Consider the following 20,680-nt stretch of genomic DNA (forward strand, 5'->3'; position numbering starts at 1 on the left):
CATCCTGTAAGACGAAGGTATTGAAAAAAAGTGTCACCCCGATAACTTACCAGAATAAAATCCTAAGATTCATGCGTTTTGGTTTGGAATTTTTCCATATTGAAATAAATTACTTGCAATTTCCCACGATTATTAAAATTTAGTACGACCTACTTTCCATTGTGATTTCAACAAAGATATATTTTTTTTAGTTTTGAAAAAAAAACTAATGACGATGAAATAATAAAGGTGAACTGATCCTGCGCTCCTGTAGTCAGAGTGTTGGTAATTGGATAGGCTTGCGATGGTACCGATATAATTGAAGTGAGGATGAGATTACAGGAGTGGGCCACGATACGGTTTCATAGCAGGCATACCAATGCGATGTCCAGACATCATCAAAGGCAAATTGAAAATCCCAACGTTAAACGAAGGTAATAAGGGGGAACCTGCTCTTCGGAGTATTTACCATTTAATCAGGATTTACTTACTGCTGGGGTGCGCGTAACAAATCTCAGTCGATTCTTTGTACCGTAGATCAGCTTCTTCCTCGCCTCTTTGTCTTCGACTCAATGAATGAGGTAATATCCTTCATCAAAGAAAACGAAATGCATCGATTGCGACTCGTTACTCACCATTAGTGCATTCATAATATAAAAATTATTTGGTTTTAGAATCCCAGTTTAGACGAATGTTAATGGTAAATTGTGGCCTCATTTGAAAAAGGCCAGATTGGCGACCATGCGATTCCACTCCACGTGACGTCACAGGGACCTAGTTTCTATACGAGTAGATAGGAGTTTTACATCGTCTGAGATTACCAATGCATGCATGAGGCACAGAGCTCAGGGAAACATGTCTTAATAATCACCCATTAAAATTGACTAAGTTCGGAAAGTTTCCTTCGTTTGATAGGGTATTAATACCCCTTCCTGCGTCGTATCAGCGCTCAAACCTCGCCTCAAGGTCACCTCACAGGGCGGCAGCGGGAACCATAAATACGTCACACGGGCTTTTCCCATCATTCCTACTTAGCCGTCGCGTTTTCGCACGCTTGAAATTTTTCACTTTTCGTTTAATCGCGAAAAATAGATATCGTAATTCGAAAATCTAAGAGCATAAAATTCGTACTCCAGGAGTAATAATCTTTCGATTTTGGCAATAAAAAAATAATAGGAAACCACCCTATTGTCCCTCCATGCTAGCTCATGCCCTTTAATACCAGGTCGTCCAATCTTAGTTTCGGTCAGCCTAACGGAAGTTTTCCTCCTGGTACAGCATTTTCAAGCTCTTTCAGCCTTGTTCCTTTATCTCTTCGCTAGATATGGCGTAGCCAGCTTATTCCTTCTCCTTAATCAATTCTATGATGCCTAGGTCTCGGTAAAAAGTTCTTAACTCTCTATTTTTCCTATACGCAACAATTCTTCATCCTTCACTGGACCAAATATTTTACATAGGACTTCGCATTTTTTTAAACAACGAGACTGACTTCGTTTTTCTTGGTTAGGATCCAGGTGTCGCAACTGAAATAGTAAGTGGTTCTTATATCGTTTTATATAATCTTATATTAGTATATTGTGAAAGTAACCTTGATGATGAAAGTTGCGAACAGGCTCCAAAGCCTTTATTGGCATTTGATAACACTGTTATGCAAAAAATAGTTAAAAAAATGCCTGGTTACAATTTAGGGTGTTTCTGGCTAATTTTGGGTCGCTGAATCCGAAAATGACCTCCGTTTTTTTCTATCACCCTCCATTTCTACGCAACCCCTAAATTGGGAAAAACAACCCCTTATCTAAACTTATCGCATTTCAAGGGACTTTTACTAATGTTATCTACTTCTGATTGAAAAAAAACTGAAGTTTTAAGGCTATCAGGGTCAAGAGAGAGACAAACTTCACGAGAGTTGAAAAGATTTCGGGGGTGAAAATTGAAAAAAAAAACTTTAAAAAATATTAAAATAACTATTTTTCTTCATTTTTTATGACATATGATATGGTAGCTAATGGAAAAGTTTTTAAGGGATGAATACACTGTTCACTATTTTTTAAGGATTAATATAACATAAAATATAAGATGGGAGGGGGATATACGAGTAGTGTAGGAGGGGGTTTAGGAGGTGGTATAAAGAGCAGCCACAAAAATCTGGAATATTGGTTTCCTTGAAAATAGTGGCATATCCAAAAGGAACCAAAGGTAAATCGTGGCCGCTGTTCAGTAAAACAACAATAAAACTTGTCTTCGACGAGTCGATGAATAGCCTCCATTGGTCTGGATCATCGTTTTCTACTAACGTCATTTTTTTCAATCAGAAGCAGTTAACATTAGTAGAAGTCCCTTGAAAAGCGATAAGTTTAGATAAGGGGTTGTTTTCCCCAATTTAGGGGTTGCGTAAAAATGTAGGGTGATAGAAAAAAACGGAGGTCATTTTCGTATTCAGCGACCCAAAATTAGCCAGAAACACCCTAAATTGTAGCCAGGCATTTTTTGAACTATTTTTTTGCAGAACAGTGTTATTTGTTTTGCATGCAAACATCTTCTATATTTAAACTATTTATTGCTACATCTATATTTTTTATTTAAAAAGGTGTAAATATATAAAAAGAGGTCAGACAGTCCTATTCTGATGCATTCATAATTAAAACAATTATATCTGTCACTGAAAGGATGATATTGCTCTTTTTGAAAGAGGAATAGTATTGCAGATCCTTATTAATTATAATATGCTCACGAACTCAATTGGGATTTTTGTAGTCTAACGAGCAGAGTGCTTATCAGGTAATCGAAAAAAGCTCAGGGTAAAGACTTGTCCTCCTACCCAGCATTATATAAATTGACAATCCGTGGTGAGCTACATCCCAACCTATCCATTAAACCCTTTGAGTTGAATCAATACGTTTAACTAAGAATTGAAAGCGAGCATGAAAAATATGAATGTTTTCAGGATTCTAACCTTATATCCATTCACAATACTCATCAATACAACAATAGACAAGGAAAGTAATAAATATTTTTAATAAATATTATATTTTAAAAGAGGCATAAATTTATCTATTCTTATGCATTTGCAGAAACAAATACACAGTCAATCGTACTTTACTTAAAAGGAAATTATGACATGATTACGCATGATAATGCCCTTTCGCCATGTTCAATTATGCAGCAAAACCATCATTGCATCTGGAGATTAGAGAAGAAGAATATTATGCGAGAGATTCAAGCAAATATACCATAGGGAGTACCTTGATGCTCATCCTGATGCATGAATCAGCGATGCGGAATGTAAATAATGTCGCACGATGCATAAGTTTACTCAGATGATTAGGCACAGCACAACAGCCGTAATGCCATACAAATCACTCATTCAGTTCAAACTCTCTCATCACAAAATGGCATCCACGTGCACACCTGCAGTCGCGATAACAAGATGCACACATTGTTAGTGCGTCGGTGCAAAGAATAAATCACTGCATTCTGCATACGAAAAAATTCCTACATTCACGAATACCTGATCCTTTAAAATCCCCCCCGGCTTATTTTGGCCACCGTGTCACGCACATGCTACGTTATAAAAACATATCGCTACTCACTTCCCTTTAATACTTGAGGATGCTTCCTTCAGACTTGGTAGCAAAGTACTAGAATGACGATATACAGAAAGAAAAACTGCAACCACAGTTGGGTTCAACTTAAAGCTGGATGGCGATACTTGGTGGAATTTGGTGACAGGAAACATAATAAAAGATACACTGTTGTATGTTCCACAGAAGTATACTTAACCGACCCAGGTTTCGACATTACACTGTGTCACCTTTGAAAATGATATAGTGTAATGTCGAAACCTGGGTTGGTTAAGTAAACTTCTGTGGGGATACCACAGTTGGGGATAGGATTAGACCAGACCGTGTGCCCAGATAATCATTAAAAAGGTTGCGAAATATGATGATGAGAGTGAATTTAAATTATAAATATGGCGGGTTTTTCAGATTTGAATAGCAATTCCGAGAAGGGAAGAAAGACAGGTAAATTCAGGTGAAAGAAACATGAGCGAACACATCAATTTTCATCCACATGAGAAAATTAGGTGGACTCTTGCGGCGCTCCAATTTTCCTTTCTTCATTTTTACCGCATTCATTTCCCGACCTTTAACTATATCAAAAAGATTGAAAGAGTTTGTGACATGTATTTACTTCTTTGACGAATTCACACTAGCCTCAGTGCAATATCTTTTGCCTTATTTCTTTTCGCCAACACCTCTCACTCACTCGCAGAACTATGAGGAAAAAATACACTAAAATTTACCACGAAATCTTATCAAAAGTGTCAATAATGAAGGAAAAACTAATTTATACTATCAATAAATTTATGACCACTACAAACGTTAGAAAAAACAGTACTTTGACATTTATTTCCTTTGATAATGAAAATTTCAACTCAATCTAAAGTTAAAATATTTAAACTGACGCAAAAATATGCACTTTACATAAAACATGTAATTTATGTCTCCTGCAAGGGTGATGCGCAATACGCACTACAATTTTACCTAAGATGCAACCAATAAGTGACGTAGTATCCCTCAGATTTCATCGATTCGCATTCATACAATACTGCATTCGTAGCGGCAATTCGTCACGTTGCACGAAACAATTTTCACTGCACCTAAGCAGATGCGTCAGAATTTACACAAAATCACTCTCGTCAAAACTCTTTTAGGCTTTTCTTGAGCCATTCAAGTTCACAAGAAGATGGAATGCAAATCCGGTGCAATTTTCACTGCACCTCAGCACCTTTGTTGGAATTTATACAAGTTACTAGTAAAAAAAAATCCTTTCCGCAGTTTTCCACCCATTAATTCATATTAATTCTATGTAATATTATGTAAACATTATTCAGGATCTTTGAGTAGGATATTTTATTATGTTCTATTTATTTATTGATTGTGTAAACATATTATTCTGGTGGTTTATTTATCACTATCTAAAGGACCAATAAGTCCACGATAATAAACATATATTATTATTATTATAGTATTCTACCGATTAAGGTTGGTTTCCATGGAGTACTAAAGAAGTGACCTGGGAGCCTGCCTTTCCTTCCAGCACTGCCTTCCTCAATTCACTGTAAGGCCTAATCCCTTTCTATCTATCTAAAAATCCTATTCTTTGCCTTCCCCTCCCTCGTTTCCCTAACAATAGAGGGAGGGGAAGGAAAAGGATAGGATTTTTAGATAGATTGAAAGGGAGTAGGTCTTATAGTGAATTGAGGAAGGCAGTGCTGGAAGGAAAGGAAGGCTCCCATATCACTTTATTGTAATAAATATTTAAAAATCAAACGGAATAACGTAAAAGGAGTTTCAATCCGCACATTCTCTCCGCTTGCATCTATGTATAGCATCACCTTCTCGACTCCTTATCGCCTCCCAAAGACAGAACGCGAACCCCAGCGGTAATACCTTTAGGGATCCCCCTTTACTCTGGAGCCAAAACGCCTCTACGGGACCTGTACCCCCTTCCACCCAACTCCGACCCAGCAGGGGGCCTGTTTTCCTCATCTCCCCGGCAGTCCCCTCCTCCTAACGCCGGGCAGCAGCAACTCCTCCTGTCTCCCCGTTCGTTCCTTAATTTGCCCGCATTAACGCCTTAGCCCCGAGAACCGCCGACCCCGTCTGTTTTTTGCGACGACCAGAAAATGTTCGGCTCCGTGGCTTAATTCCGAGGCTAGCAAACGCGGGTGAGGGGAGGTAGAGGGGGTCAGAAGGGTTGCGCTGTGCGGGAGTTGCCGAGATTACGGAGATTACGGCGGGATTCCGCGGGTTCCGCGGCGCGGAAGATTTAAAGTGTGCGGCGCATGGGAGCGGAGAAGCAGAGCCGAGACTTGCCAAGCATACGTCGTTCCATTTCTTTTTTTTCCGAGAGAGGGATAAAAAAGTTGAAGGGGAGCCAGCGAGAGAGTTGGTGGGGGAAAGATTGATGGGCACTTTTAAGGGGACTTCCCCTCGCGCACACCCCGCTGTTCAGTACGTACCCTTTTATGCAGAATATCCTGCGGAGCGGAATTAAAAGTACGCGACGCGGTCGTAAAAAAAATTGACGAGGAAAGATGTGTGGTCCTGTTGCGCAATACTAGCGATCAGGTTAGTAGGGTTTCTCGAGCCAAGCTATCAAGTCGAGATTGTAATCTCATTGTGGAGGATAGGTATTTATTTTTTTCAGAACGAATTCAAACATTGAGAACACATCAATTGGGAAAATATTTTACACCTTGCTAATTATGGGTGAAGTAAAAAGGTAGTCTTGTGGGACATTGCCTTAACACCTATATCCTGTTGCGATATATTAGCAATCAGATTCATGGGTTTTCAGAAGGCAAGCCATCAAGTCAAGGCTGTATTCTCATAGTGGAGAAAAGGTATTAATGTTTTCGGATCAGATTCTAATATTGAAAGCACAACATTCGGGGAAAATATGTTATCCCTTACCGATCATGGATGGAGTAAAAATTTAGCCTAGTGGGACATTTCCCTAACCCTTTTTAACGCAGTTCCTATAGTATTATCCATTGGTAATGCTAATAGGTTCACGAATAGCCATAATAACAAAATGTTAGTAAATGAATATAGAAAATTTCTTATAAGATTTAGTTAACTGCATTATCTACCACTGCCAAAAGTTAAAAAAAATAAAATATATACTAATATAGAATTTGAAAATAATAATAAATATATTTATTCCATGTAATTTCCATAAAAACTCATGACGGAACCTTAATTCAGGTACAATATTTTGAAATAATACAGAGCATTAGTGCGCCCTGATAAGATAATATGCATAGCACCTCAAAATACAACATTTAATAATAAAACAGCTAAAAAGTAACATTTATATACAAATGTTAATAATATCCAAGTAATATATGGCAACGGATTGCTAATGTAAAGGCTAGGTGTAAATCATACATTTTAGGGAAATGGAAGTAAGAAATAGCCAAGTTAAAATTTCTTCGATTTACCAAAAATTGAGCAAATTGGTCAGGGTCATGATTTTCTACACACTGTCCAGGCAGAAAAACTTCAATCGCGTAACTCTTCTTTGATAAAAAACGATAAAATATTTCTCAAAACCACTATTTTAAAAGAACCGTTTCCTTGCTTAAATGGAATATTCTTCTTTTAATGCTATGAAATTAGTAGCTATAATGAAATAACCTGAAGAAAATTAATCTGCCTTCATTAAACACCAACCAATTTCGGTGCACCATATCTTAATCAACGATTAATCAACTTTATCAATTAAATTAGCTACAATTCAGTTGAAATTGACCATTACGCCCGTTTGAAAGGTTATTTTCAAAAGTCATAACTGATGCTCTTATGCAGATCTTCGGCTGTTTCTGGAGTACAAAGAATACTGTCACTGCAATGGATTGAGTAGATTGAAGCCTCTTGGCAGAGAAGGTAAACGTTTTGGCCAATCGAGAAAATCCTTGGAATAATATTTAGAATAAACCTTAATCCACATGATTACAAAAATAAAATAAAATTCATGCGTTTGATTGCTATCTTCACTTAGAAATGGATTATATGTTCTCTCAGTTCGACTATGAAATGATAGGAAACTGTAACTTAATGATGTTTCTTGTGAAAAAAGAGAAATTTTTATCATTTTCAAAAAGTTAGTAACTGGATGTTCAAAGATACATTTTAGAGGCATATATGTTTTCTCATAAAGAGAGCCAATACAGAGCACAAATACAATCAAAATCGCACAGTTGGGAGTTAAGAAACAAAAGAGCGTGGTGAGCTTATGCAGCGGTAAATGACGACCATTTCGTGTTCCTGCACGGTATTTGAAGAGGCTCCCTGTGAGATTTGGAGCCAACTATCGTTACTTAGAGAAGCATATTCTCCAAAATTCCGTTTTCTCTGGAGTACACGACGTCCCATTCACTGTGATGAGACGCAATGGTAGCGTAAGGTTATCATCATAAGCAATTAATCAACCGGTATATATGGACCATAAAGTCACTTTTACAATTTTATTTTCAATAGAGAGGCAGGTTGTACATGAGATACGAAAGAGACAGAAATTACGGATGGAGGGAGTACATAGCGGAGAGGGATGTTGTAAACGGTGTTAGAGGGTAGAATGTTAAGTAAACGAGGGAGAGGAAGGAAAAGAATAGGATGAGGAGGCGAGTAGGAAGGGAGTAGGCCTTATTGTGAATCGAAGAGAGAAGTACATGAAGGAAGGGGAGGCTGCGAGATGGTTTCTTAAATACTCCATGCAAACCTATTATAATCAGAGAATATTTTAATAGTAAGTAATGGTAAACGCACCTTTCTTTGGTGCAAACAGCGTATCTCCATACCACCACCGTACTTTGATAAGACGCAATGATAGCGTATACGATATGATTGCCTTGATAAGCATTTAATCAGCCGATTTGTATGGACTTCAGTCTCTTTTACAAATCTGCACCTCTTTCTCGGGCTACAAATAAATCATATAAGGCATGAACGCTATTCTTTTCCGCCCTCTTTCCTGATAGCCTCACATCCTTCCTTCTGGCACAGACTCTCGTTCGGTCCTTGCCCTTTTCTTCCTTTCTATATCTTCTTTACTTTTCCAGTAGTTCTCTCTTCACTCCTGCCGGTGGAAAAAACTTCCTCTTTCCTTTTCTCACACAACAGTCTCACCACAATTTTCTTCCGCGCTCACAATTCGAAGCATAGTCTCTCCTCCCTCCACACCACCCAAAGGTCCGTCCGCCCATCACACCGCCAAGTTTCGCACCTTTCTTCACCAATCTTTACACTCTTGCAGTACTCCTGTCATAAACAATAGGATATTGACAACCTTCGCTCTTTTGCTCATGCCTGCCCCTTCCTTGAACTCCTTATAATATCGACTGCTAAGTTCTAACAACACGTATCTCAAAAATAGCAACTTTTCAGGAGAGCAAAATACGTTTACTTTTTTCTTACTTGTACACTTAAATAAAAAATCAAAAGTTCATTAGACTGAAAAAGAAGCATTCATTTGTAAACAAAGAGTTGTTTTTTGCTTGTACATTAATTTTTTACTGTCATACGCTCTGTTTAAGATGCCTGTCTCAAACCGGCCGAGTTTGAAATACGTGTTGTTAGAACTTAACCATCGATAAGTATATTTAACCCTAATGTACTCACATTCCAAATATGCGAATTTCAAGTGGCTAGTTGACGTAAAGTTTCACCTTCTTAGAAACAATAATGAAGTGTTTATTTCAGAGATGATGAATTTACGGTAATTTAGCCTCTGAAAAAAATCAAATATTTTATTTTTTTTAGCTCTTATTGACCATATTTTCGAATATAAATGAGTAAAATGAAATCTGATATGGCCTTCTTTTATCAAAATTATGTACACGTAAAGTTTTACTGAGTCTAGCCAGCTTTCTGGGTCGAATAGAACTCCGAAAACGGAGAAAATGTATTAAGAATTTCGGAAACTTTCATACGGCTTTAAGATTCATCACAAGAAAACTGGGCATTAATAACTCTGTGGAGCTTCTTAATAAAAAATGGAAAGCAATCTTCAATGCACTAGTGTATGAGAAGTACCCATGATAAAGTAGCATATGAAGTAAGATTTAGGTATTAATTCGGATTTCATTATGGAGTATAGATTTAGAGAATAATGACAGAATGGCCATATAAAAGAGCCGTATAAATTTGCTAAAGCTATGAATAATCAGAGCATGACGTGGATTATGGGTAAATAGATTCAATGTAAATGTAAAAAAGGAAAAATATCCAAAATAGGGATTACTGAAATAATATGAAAATGGAGATTAAGTGAAAAAAAGCTTAATTTACGCCGCAGAGCAGTGAAGTGTGAGAGAAGCTTTGTAAAAAACAGGATAATTGGGGTAGAAGTTGAAGAGAAAGGATAATGATATCATACCACCCATAAAAGAATTGAAAAATGTAAAAGGAATGTAATACAGAAGACTGATCAAATATGGTATGGAGTTCATATGCGCTGTCTTCTCACCATGACAAAGAGACGCGATAATGAGTGCGGAAAGAGGCCATCCTTTACTAAGAGCACATACCTATCACATTTCTCACTTGGTGCAACTCGAGTGATGCTTCTGATCACGTCTCCACATTATATTTGCCCTACATCTTGAATCTAAGTTCTCTTTGAAACTGTTACCATGGAAATGACTCCTTATAATATACGCTAGACATGAAAGGTTTTTTTTTAAGTCCACAAACGGGCGTCATCTGCGACGCCTATACTGTTTCCTCCGTACACGTGTGACATTCATATCGGGGAAAAAAAAAGTTGATACCGAGAAATTCGAGGAGCTCTCCAGGATTTTGACCCACCAATGATTTCAAGAGCGTAATCCTCATATCATATTCCGGCGATAACGCCATTGAAGTTATTTTTCTGTCTAGCCAGATGGAAAGATAGAAATAGCGCTCGAGGGGAACGGAAAATAAAACTTTCGTTCGCTGACACTCAATTTTTATCCCAAGTCTTTTGATCCGCTTCGATCTGGCGCATAGTGTTCGCACTCCTTCTGAACATTTTCTCCCCTCGAGCACTCTGCCTTCACATCTGCGTCTTGCAAAGCGCTTCATATCACGCTCACCTCACTCTCGTCTACTCCTGCACCAACTTTGCTTTCCTTAACCCCCTTTGCTTCAGTCTCTCGGCGTTTGTCTTTGGTTCCTTATGGAGAGAGAGAGCCTCCAACCGGGAAGAGAATTGATCCAGATTTTTTCCTTAGGCGCAATCAAGAGGAAAGAGAAGAGAGTGTAAAAGAAACCTCCACCTTGTATTCTTCGGTCCGCCCTAAGGGGATGAATATTTCCTCAATTTTCTTCCTTATAGGTGAATTTGCGATGAAGTCTCGGGTTTATTTTTTCAAAACAGCATTCATTGGGAACTCTTTGTATTAGACTCAATTTTGGGAGAAGAGGGAAATTGATGAAAGATTTCAAGGAAATATTCAGAATAACGTAGAGTACACAAGGACCTAACAGACTCATTCAGAGGGGACAATTACTACGCAAAGGGCCAGATAATTATGCAGGTAAATTAAATTAGTTCCTTCAAGAGAAATGTTATTTAACTAAACTTCGATCCTTTGAAAAATAACATGAAAGGTATTCGAGAGTGGTCTAATTAGACCAGAAGTCATCGTTCTTTGCATTAAAATTTGGCTAATTAATTATCATTTCTGAATTTCAACATAAATGTTTTGATTGGCTAATTAAGTGGAATGAAAACATTTGATAAGACCTTTGACTGATTACATCATTCGATATGAGGAAAAGCACTAACTCGCACTTCAAGAGTATTGCCTGGACAATTTGTTTATTTTTTAATTATCCAGCTAAAATGTCTAGATAAAACTCCTTATAGGCGTAGAATAGGTATCTGCAGTCTGCATAATTCATTCTCGACATTTACCCCTCGATTTTCAAAACGTATTCCTTTTATTCAAACTCTAGAGCTTTTATAGCTTTTGTAATACGATCAATATAGTTTTAGGCGGAGTACGGCCCCTACCGTTGGATCTCAGTTTACACTAAATAAAATAGCTTCCGCGCCACCTTTCCTCTAGAAAATACCTATTTCACTTTTCCTACTAGATCTTTCCTTTATGAACTTCAATAAATTCAAAGGAACATGAAATAACTTTCCTAACGCTGATAGTAATTATTTCTACACTGTCGCAGTCATTTTTCGCCGAAATTACTTCTCTATTCTAGGATTTTTTTGTAAAAATGAACACATAAAAAATTTAATATTACATTCAAGCAAGCAAAGAGCGAAAAAAATCAATTACCCTAATTAGGAACACAGATTTCAAGTGAATTTTCCCAGATATACTACATGATGAAAGAAGAGCAATATTAAGGTATACTTATTAATAAAGAGAAAATAAGTCAAACAAGCAGTTCGGAGAAAAATAATTTGTAAAGCTTTAGCTTGAGAGTATGGAAAAATCACAACTAACGGATATTTCTGCCATAATAAATGTATAAATAAAATATAAATGTATATGTAAACGTTTTCAAACTCGGGCAGCATTTTACGTCGTTAGGACGGGATTACGATTGAAGGAATTAAATAAATCCTGGGAAGGAATCAATTGAATACTAGAAAGCTGTGAATGCTAATATGTTTCAGTGAACAATGAGGAATAGTGCTCCAGATATTGTTAAGGACACAACTAGAAAAAACTAGCAAACCCAGAGCCAATACCATCTTATCTATAAATGGAGGGATACGAGAGCTAAATGTCAACAACACTTCTTGAGAGAATTGCTGATAAACCCTTACAATTTCCTAACGTTTTCATCGTTTAAAAAATAACATGATCGGTACTCATAATATCCTATTAAATGATGATTTTAGTTAAATTCATCTGAAAATGTATGCAGGGTGTGTTTTTCACACAATACTTTTACGCCATTTCTGCTCTATTTTCAATTTCTAATATTATACATGCATAATTTTCAAACCTATACTTGTCATTTGGCAGCCCTTCATATCTCTCTGCCGTCAAATTTGCGATGAATTACGACAGCTAAATGGTCACCTCTATACGCAGGATAAGGGCAATTATTTGGTAAAACATCAATTGTAAGGCCTTCAGAGTCTTGCTAGTAAAATCGTATATACTATCGTCGAATATCGGCTTGAATCAATAAATTAACTCTCCCCAATGACTCAATTTATTTTAAGTAAAAGCATCTTCACTTCTATCTTCTATTCGTTCATTCAATCCAATGGCATAACTTCACAAGTGCAGAAACATTTGGCTGAATAGATTTTTACACAAGTCATTGCTGCCAAATTAAGACATAGAAATTCTATTATTATCACCAAATGTTAGCTTATATCTAGAAATCACCTATCCTGGGCAAAACAATCCATCCTAGAAAAGGTAGATTTATCAGGAAAAGATTATTCGGGGGTCGTATCTTCTATTTCCTCTTCCCTCTGCCATTTTATACTACTTTTATAGCTTTCTTTTCAATTTTTACTGTTATGCATGCATAGTTCCGCACACCAAAACTTGTTATTCGGTAGCCCTCCACAACTCTTCACCGGCGTATTGGAAATGAATTTCTACTACCAAATAATCACTTCGATACGCAAGATATGAGCATGATGTGGTACAATGCCGATTACAAGGTCTTCAGAGTGTTGCTAATAGAAACGCATTAAATATCGCCAAACATCAAATCGGATTAATAAATAAATTACCCTGGACGACTCGATTCATTTATATAAAGTATCATCATTAATAGCTTCTTTTCGTGCATTCTATTCAATGGTAGGACATCACAAGTGCAGATACTTTCGGTAGCATAAATTTTTACGCTTATCATTGCTACCAAATGAAGACATGGAGAATCTATTATAATCGCCAAATGTTAGCCTTTATCAAGAAATCACTTCTCCTGGACGACTCAATTCGTTGAAAAAAAAAGAATCATCACCACTCGCTTCATCTCGTTAATTCTATTCAATTGCAAGTACTTCATAAATGTGCAGAAGTACGGTAGCAAAAAAGTTTTATTAAGACATGGAGAATCTAGAATCACCGTATTACAGACACATTGTATTTCGCTTGTTTCTAGAGATGATCTAGAACTTCTGCTTAACAAGAAAACTGCGTTTGCGCTAAGACAGTGGCGGAGCACAGTGATTCTATAAACACTGTATCACAGACTCACATTATATTTTGCCTGCTTCTACAGATGGTAGAGGACTTCTGCTTAACAAAAAACCGTGTTTGACCTAAGACCGCCACAGAACACCGGAAGATGGATCCTAGGAAAGAGGGATGGATCGGGAAAGGATATGTCGAGGCAGCCCTATCTCCTAGTTCCCCTTCCCTTCATGCATGTCCTTCCCTTCTGCCAGTATTTGTGCCGACCGATTTGCAATTCAACGTCAGACAACGTGCTTTTCCCTCCCGGGCCCCTTCCGCACGCTGGAGTGGTCGCCCTCTTATCCCACGGTCCGTCCACATGGGCGGGATCTTATTCCGAAGGATATATAAAGTGAAAAAAAGAAGGTCAGGGGTCAGGAGGAGCCTCAAGGGTATCGTAAAAAAAGAGGAATGGGGTAGAGAAAGGAGGAATGGTCGGGCCAAAGGCGAGCGTGATGGCTGGAGAAGGGAATAAGGCTTCCATACCTATTGGTCGGGAGGTTTCTCGTATTTCTTTTAACATATAGATGTACACTTATATTTTTCGAAGGCACTCACTTTTGCATACGGCTGCCGTGGGAAGCATTTGCATGTGATTTTTTTTGGACCGAATCCAATTCCGCTTTTCACTTGTTGTTTTCTGCGTTCTTTCGGAGAAGGACTGCCCGCTCTTGCAGGTCGCTTAATGGGGATACAGACGAGGAATAAAAAAAAAATAAATTCACCTGAAGAGATGGAGACCGTGGTCCCTGCAAGGCTTACGTTGATGCCAAAACGTCCTTCAAAATGAGAAGTGGAAACCCGAGAAAGAGACATTAATCTTGAATTGTTTTATGTCACAGAAATAATAAAAACGAAAATAGTCAACGTAGAGAAAGTTGGATTTTATACCTTCTTCGTGACGTCATACGAAAGAATGTTAGAAACGAGTGCAAGAATTAATGAAAGCAAAACAGAATAGAGAAATTAAATAAGTGACAGTTTTAATGAGATATATGAAAGAAAAAAAAATTCTTTGAACTTGTATTAACGACAAATTCACTTAATGCATCACATTGCTGGTGATGTTATGGAAAACCTGTAATTTTCCTTGCATATGTATACAAATATCAATGTATACTTGTATACAAATAAGGACTATATCATTTATGCCAGTGCGTGAACAAAGAAAAATACATGTGTCTTTCTAACAACACATCGAGTTACATTTTGTAAGCACTTAATATGGTTAGTTATAATTTGAAATATTATATGAGCTATAAATGCAATAAAAAACTTCGACTTTATTCATAGATAGTATTCATCAATGCCTTTTTTGCAGTTTGTATTTTTTAAAGGTCTGTAGGAAAATCGACTGCTCAAAATGGCCCGCGCTTGGATTCATGTCCTTCTCTACTCTCGTCGTCCCTCATAAATGCGACATCCACTCTTCCATGATAATCACTTCATTCTTTCTCCTTTTGTCCACCTCCCATTCTTAGTTTCTCTCAAGCTATTGGAATTTGCGGGCCCTTGAGGCACACTTATGCTCCAACGATATAGTAATGTCTCACAATCATGTCGCAGCAGACGCGGTCAAATTTTGTAACTCCCTTCTCAGAATATTGATGAGCGCAATTCATGAAATATTTTAGGTAAAAATAACCAAAGATTCCTTAAAACTTCAAAGTATTTTATTCGCATATACATACAGTAAGTGTCAAAACCATAGCAAGGCTGCCGGTGTAAAAATAATTCATTACATTGTTAAACATTATTTCCCTAATATTGGTTTTTGATCATCGTAGATGCTTATGACAATAGCGAACTTTTCCAAAACCTTTTTTATCATTGTAATAAAGGTATAAAATGCTAAACATAAATATTTATAAGGTTTTAAAACTTCCGTAATTGGAACGATAGGTTGTTACATTGTATACCACTCTAGATGAATTTAATTGCAAATGATTATTGTGAATGAGTTCATTAGCAGATACATCTTCTGAATACATGCGTCATGGCCTCAACTCTATGAAAAACGCTATACATTACGTAAACATAATTTTTTACAAAATTTTCATGAAATCAATGCTTCAGTTAGCAAAACCTTCCTTAATGGAGCACTCTTGCTGGTATCAACAAAATATATCTAATCTGTTTCTCTTAAAAAAAAACTTTCAAAAGGAATTTTTCGATAATTTCGATGGCATGAGGAGTAAGGAAAATGATGTTTGAAGAGATTGGATCCGAGTAGGACAGAAGGTATGGATGAAGGGGAAGGGGATGCTGAAAACCGAAATTGGTAGCGAAGAACGGGGAAATAGATTTGGCTCTTGGGTAGGGAAAATAAATTTATTACTTGTAGAAAACTGAAAAAAGCACTTAGGATAGAAAGAGAGACTGGTTAGGGTAATCAATGAAATTGTCCCTGGCCTATCGTACCTGGTGAATAAATCACTTGATCCAATCCTAAATTCATTAAAAACGCAAACATACACTGACCATAATCTAGATACCGACCAGTGCACTGCAGCGAGAGAGCTACTGTCAGCGCAACCATGTTTTCAACTAGATTTCACAGTCTCCGAAGACGTAAATAGGATTTAATTTGAACGCTTCAAAATAAAACTGGTGTTCAATAAAGCGTCAATGTCATTCGGGGATCGGGTAAATAACCTCCTAATTACGACCTTGATTGCCCATTACCTGCATGGGAAAACTAATTCGCAGAAAATTTAAAAATGTTTTAAAACTTTGGTTTTAGAACGATAGGTTGTTAGACTTAGCAGATAAATGTCAAACTCCAATGCCAAATTTTTTTCTGAATAACCACATAGGAGATTTTAAAAAAAGCAACGTCCCACACTTCTCGCTTAATTAATCAAAAGTTATGTTTAAAGATTTAAATGGCTCATTGGTTTACCTCTCCATCAGGCATTTGAATATTTCCGGCTGCGGCCATAAAAAGAAATTTAGTAAGTAAATTCATGCATTATTAAATTAGAACCTACATTAGAACCTACATTTGGAGTATGCTCCTATACGGAAGTGAGGCATGGTCAATGACCGCAGCGGAGAAAGCAAGGATAGAGGCCTTTGAAATGTGGTGCTACAGAAGAATGATGAAAATCAAATGGATCGACCGAGTTAGTAACGTTGAGGTCCTAAGAAGGGTAGGAGAGAAGAGAAGCCTCATGAAATCCTTAATAAGAAGACGGAACAACCTTATAGGCTACATCTTGAGACATGATGGCCTGATGAAGACAATCGTCGAAGGACAAGTGGAAGGCAAGAATGGAAAAGGAAGACCCCGAACAAAATATATGGAACAAATAAAGAGAGATTTGAAAGAGAAGAAATACGTAGGTGTGAAAAGATTAGCTGATAGGAGAACTGAGTGGAGAGCTGCGTCAAACCAATCCTAGGATTGTTGACCAGTGATAATGATGATTAAATGAATCTATGAGTTATATTATATTTAGTGTTTCCATCATAAATAAGTAATGCCCAATAGATATTATGGCGAATACCATTAGGCAGTAAAGGTGGGGCATTCTAAGAACTGCTCTAAGATTGAAAATGAAGAACTTCTTGCCACCACATATCCTTTAACTAAACTCATTAAAAATAAATTAATGTGAGATAAGAAAGTTATTGCATAATATTTAGATCCTGCTGCGTTAACTGCGATAAAATTCGCATGAATTTTCATGAGAAAAAATTTATCTGGACTCTGGCTGTCCGGTTAAAGCCAAAGGTCCGTGGTTTGATTCTCGGCTGAGTATTTTTTCTCATGGCAACATATATGAAAACTATTGCCATTCTATCAGAAAGATGAACAAATACCATAAATTCACACCTAAGACAACTGATCATTCAGAGAATTTTTTAAAAATGACCACTCGTTACAATCCTTGTCTTGCCGCGAGAGCGTTATGTATTACCAGCGTTTCACAGCAGGAGCGCAGCGAGGAATTAAGGCTAGGGGGGTTTCAGGCGTGACTAATACTGGGGTGCCAAGGGGTGTGGCATACCCACCAGGGTAATCCGGAGGTGCAGGGGCCCACCGCAAGAAAAAATTAAGATAAATGGTTCAAAATTTTGAGTTTTACGGCCTTCTGAGGGACATTTTGTTAATCCTCAAACTATTCTGTAAGCGATATTAATCCAATTGAGTAAAATAGATTTAACTTAAAAATTTCTCTGAGCCTTGGGGGGTGGTTTATCCCCCAAACCCCCCTCCTCGCTGCGCCACTGTTTCACAGAGTATAAAACTTTTACAAATTGCTTTTTATACAGTAATACAACTGTCGCTTCAGCTTTAAGAATTGCCATCCTATCAAAATTCGGCTGAAACACAGGTCGAACACAAGGGCGAATAGGCACAGAGGCGGCTATTCTCGCCGCAGCACCCCGAAGAGACTCCACTGACGGCAACTTCCTATCCTAGGTCCCCGTGTGTTTAACTTCGATGCACCACATGCAGTGCGCTGGCGGTCGAAAGGTCAACTGAAGCCAGAAGGCAACCTCACCTTTGAGAGCTAAATGAACGCACGCTCAGGAAAGGGAACCAATATGAGGTGCACAGAAAGACCCGTTGAAAGATGAGCGACAGACTGCTTTACATTAGGAGATATTAACCTCCTCTATCCCGGAACACGTCTACATATTTCTGGTTAATTAGCTGTTAACAAGCAACATAAGCGATTTCTACGAATCATGCTTCTGTGTGATGCTGTTCTTTGTCAGGAAGCACTGAACTAGTAGCAATAACGACAATTAACTTTGATAATGACAGTGTGTACTGCCGAAACCTGGGTCGGGATTAAAAACTCTTGTGGAACATACAAAAGTGTATTTCATTATGTTTCCTGCGAACAAGTTCCACCAAATATCGCCATCCAACCTTAAGCTGACAATTCACTTGGCCAAGCGGTGAAAAAGTACAATCGTCGATGTATTGTATGCAATATGCCAGGAGCGAGGAGGATATGTGCATTGACATTTGATTATGAAGAAATTCAAGGAAAGAAATTAAAATATGACGCAAAACCTGCCCATTTCAAAGTGATAATTCCGATGAGTATTAAGTCGTTTTTAGGCATTACAGAAATTTTAGCGTCTAGCAGAGAAATCGGAGGCCCATAACTAGTAATGGAGTCGTAAATTTGGTCATTCTTCGCATTCCTGTCATCGAACAGAAAGCTTTATTTTTACTTAAGTGAAGTAGTAAGAATCTCGCCCTACGCAATAAAACTGAAGATATTCATTTGGCAATTGCCTGAAACGAGCGTTAACAGAGATAAAATACTTCTCCTTGAGGTAAAAATTTATGATGCTACCATAGCTATAATGCTGTAATACTGTGATGCATTTTAGATTAGCCTGTGAATAAATCTTTCAGGTGAACAAAATGAAATGGATGAAAGGGATTGGTCCCAACAAAATTTGGTGCGCAATCTCCATAGATATTTAGGCATAGGTAAGTATAAACTAGGTACCTCAAGAATATCGGATAGGTAGCTGGTACGAAATTGAATACATACTTCGCTACTGCTTTCACTTGAAATTTTTTTGTGGCATACATATCGATGGCTAAGTTCTAACAACACGTATCTCAAAATTTGGCCGGTCTGAGTTAATACATCTAATAATGTTAATAAAAAGTAAAATTCAAGCAAAAAACAACTCTTTGTATGCAAATGAATGCTTCTTTTTCAGTTTTATGTATTTTTGATTTTTAATTTCAATTAAATTTATATACAATTAAAAAAAATAAATGATTTTTTTGCTCTCCTGAAAAGTTGCTATTTCTGAGATACGTGTTGTTACAACTTAGTCATCGATGTATAAGTTATGGTGATTTTTAGTATGCATAACCTCGTTCAAGAATAATAATCGGAGATTTTAAACTCTTAATTCTAGACATATATAAATAATGGTGATTTTTAGTATGCATAAACTCGTTCAAGTAGTGACTCGGAGATTTTGAACTCTTAATGCTAGAAATTAGTGCTTGAGGAATTTCCAGCAAAAAATATTCTTGGAGAGCGCAAAAAGAAACAAGGGGAGTAAATGATCACGGTCAGAGGGCAATATCTCAAGCGGGAGGGAGGGAGCAGGTGAATTTGGAGAATGTGGGCGCATGTGGCTGCCTTCTTTGATTATTTCTGGTGCAGTGCGCAATGCAAGAAATGTTGGGGGAAGTAAGCAAGGCCTCCCTCCCCTGGGGATACGTGAGGGAAGGGGAGAACTTGAGAGGAAGCTTCGAGAGGAGGGAGTGGGGGAGGGACCCGAGGAAAGGAGTGGCAATGGAAGAAGATCCAAAAAGCTAAAGGGAAGAAGGAAAGAGATAAAAGCAAAATCCTCCGTCTCCCATACACATTAAGGTAGGTAGGTATATCCCTATCACCACCTGAGAAGAGCAAGCTAATTAAATTAGCTGGAATATGAGGAATTCCTACCGGATCACTCCCGGCTTCACCCTTCCCTTAACATTCACAATTGGACGCTTTCGTCTTGTTCGCGTAAACTCGAAATGTTCGCCTTGCAGTACTTGTGCAAACATTCGATAATCTAATGCTGTTACTGTACCAGCAAAATGATTATTTACATTCTGTAAAGTGCGCGAGGAGGAGCGAATTAGCTGTTCAAAGGAAGACATCACTAATATCAGATGAGGTTGAAAAATATATCGCCCTGTGCATACGAACCATTAAAGAAAAAGATTATAGCGCTGATTTTACAATGTCTTGCTAGTGTTAAGTGTTATATGACACAGTCATAAACTTAAGTTGAGAGTTTTTAAAACATGAAGCAAAGCAATATTAATTCAGGGTAACGTTTAGTAAGACAGGTGGCTTTAGGTGGAAACTATCATTATATCATGCTCCGAAATAACTTAATTAGACATTGTAAAACTTGTCCCTCAGTAAAGAGGAGCATTTAATAATGACGAAAGAGTAACTGTGCAAACAGGGGGAAAATTAACACACG

General features: G+C 37.5%; 1 protein-coding gene across 1 annotated transcript in view; it reads left to right on the top strand.

Annotated features, from left to right (window-relative positions):
- The window catches only part of LOC124161306 (acetylcholinesterase-like), a 443,431-nt gene that overhangs the window by 174,773 nt on the left and 247,978 nt on the right, over positions 1 to 20,680 (top strand). The window lies entirely within an intron of this gene.

The sequence above is a fragment of the Ischnura elegans genome, chromosome 6 (genome assembly GCF_921293095.1).
Source record: "Ischnura elegans chromosome 6, ioIscEleg1.1, whole genome shotgun sequence".
NCBI classification, from domain to species: Eukaryota; Metazoa; Arthropoda; class Insecta; order Odonata; family Coenagrionidae; genus Ischnura; species Ischnura elegans.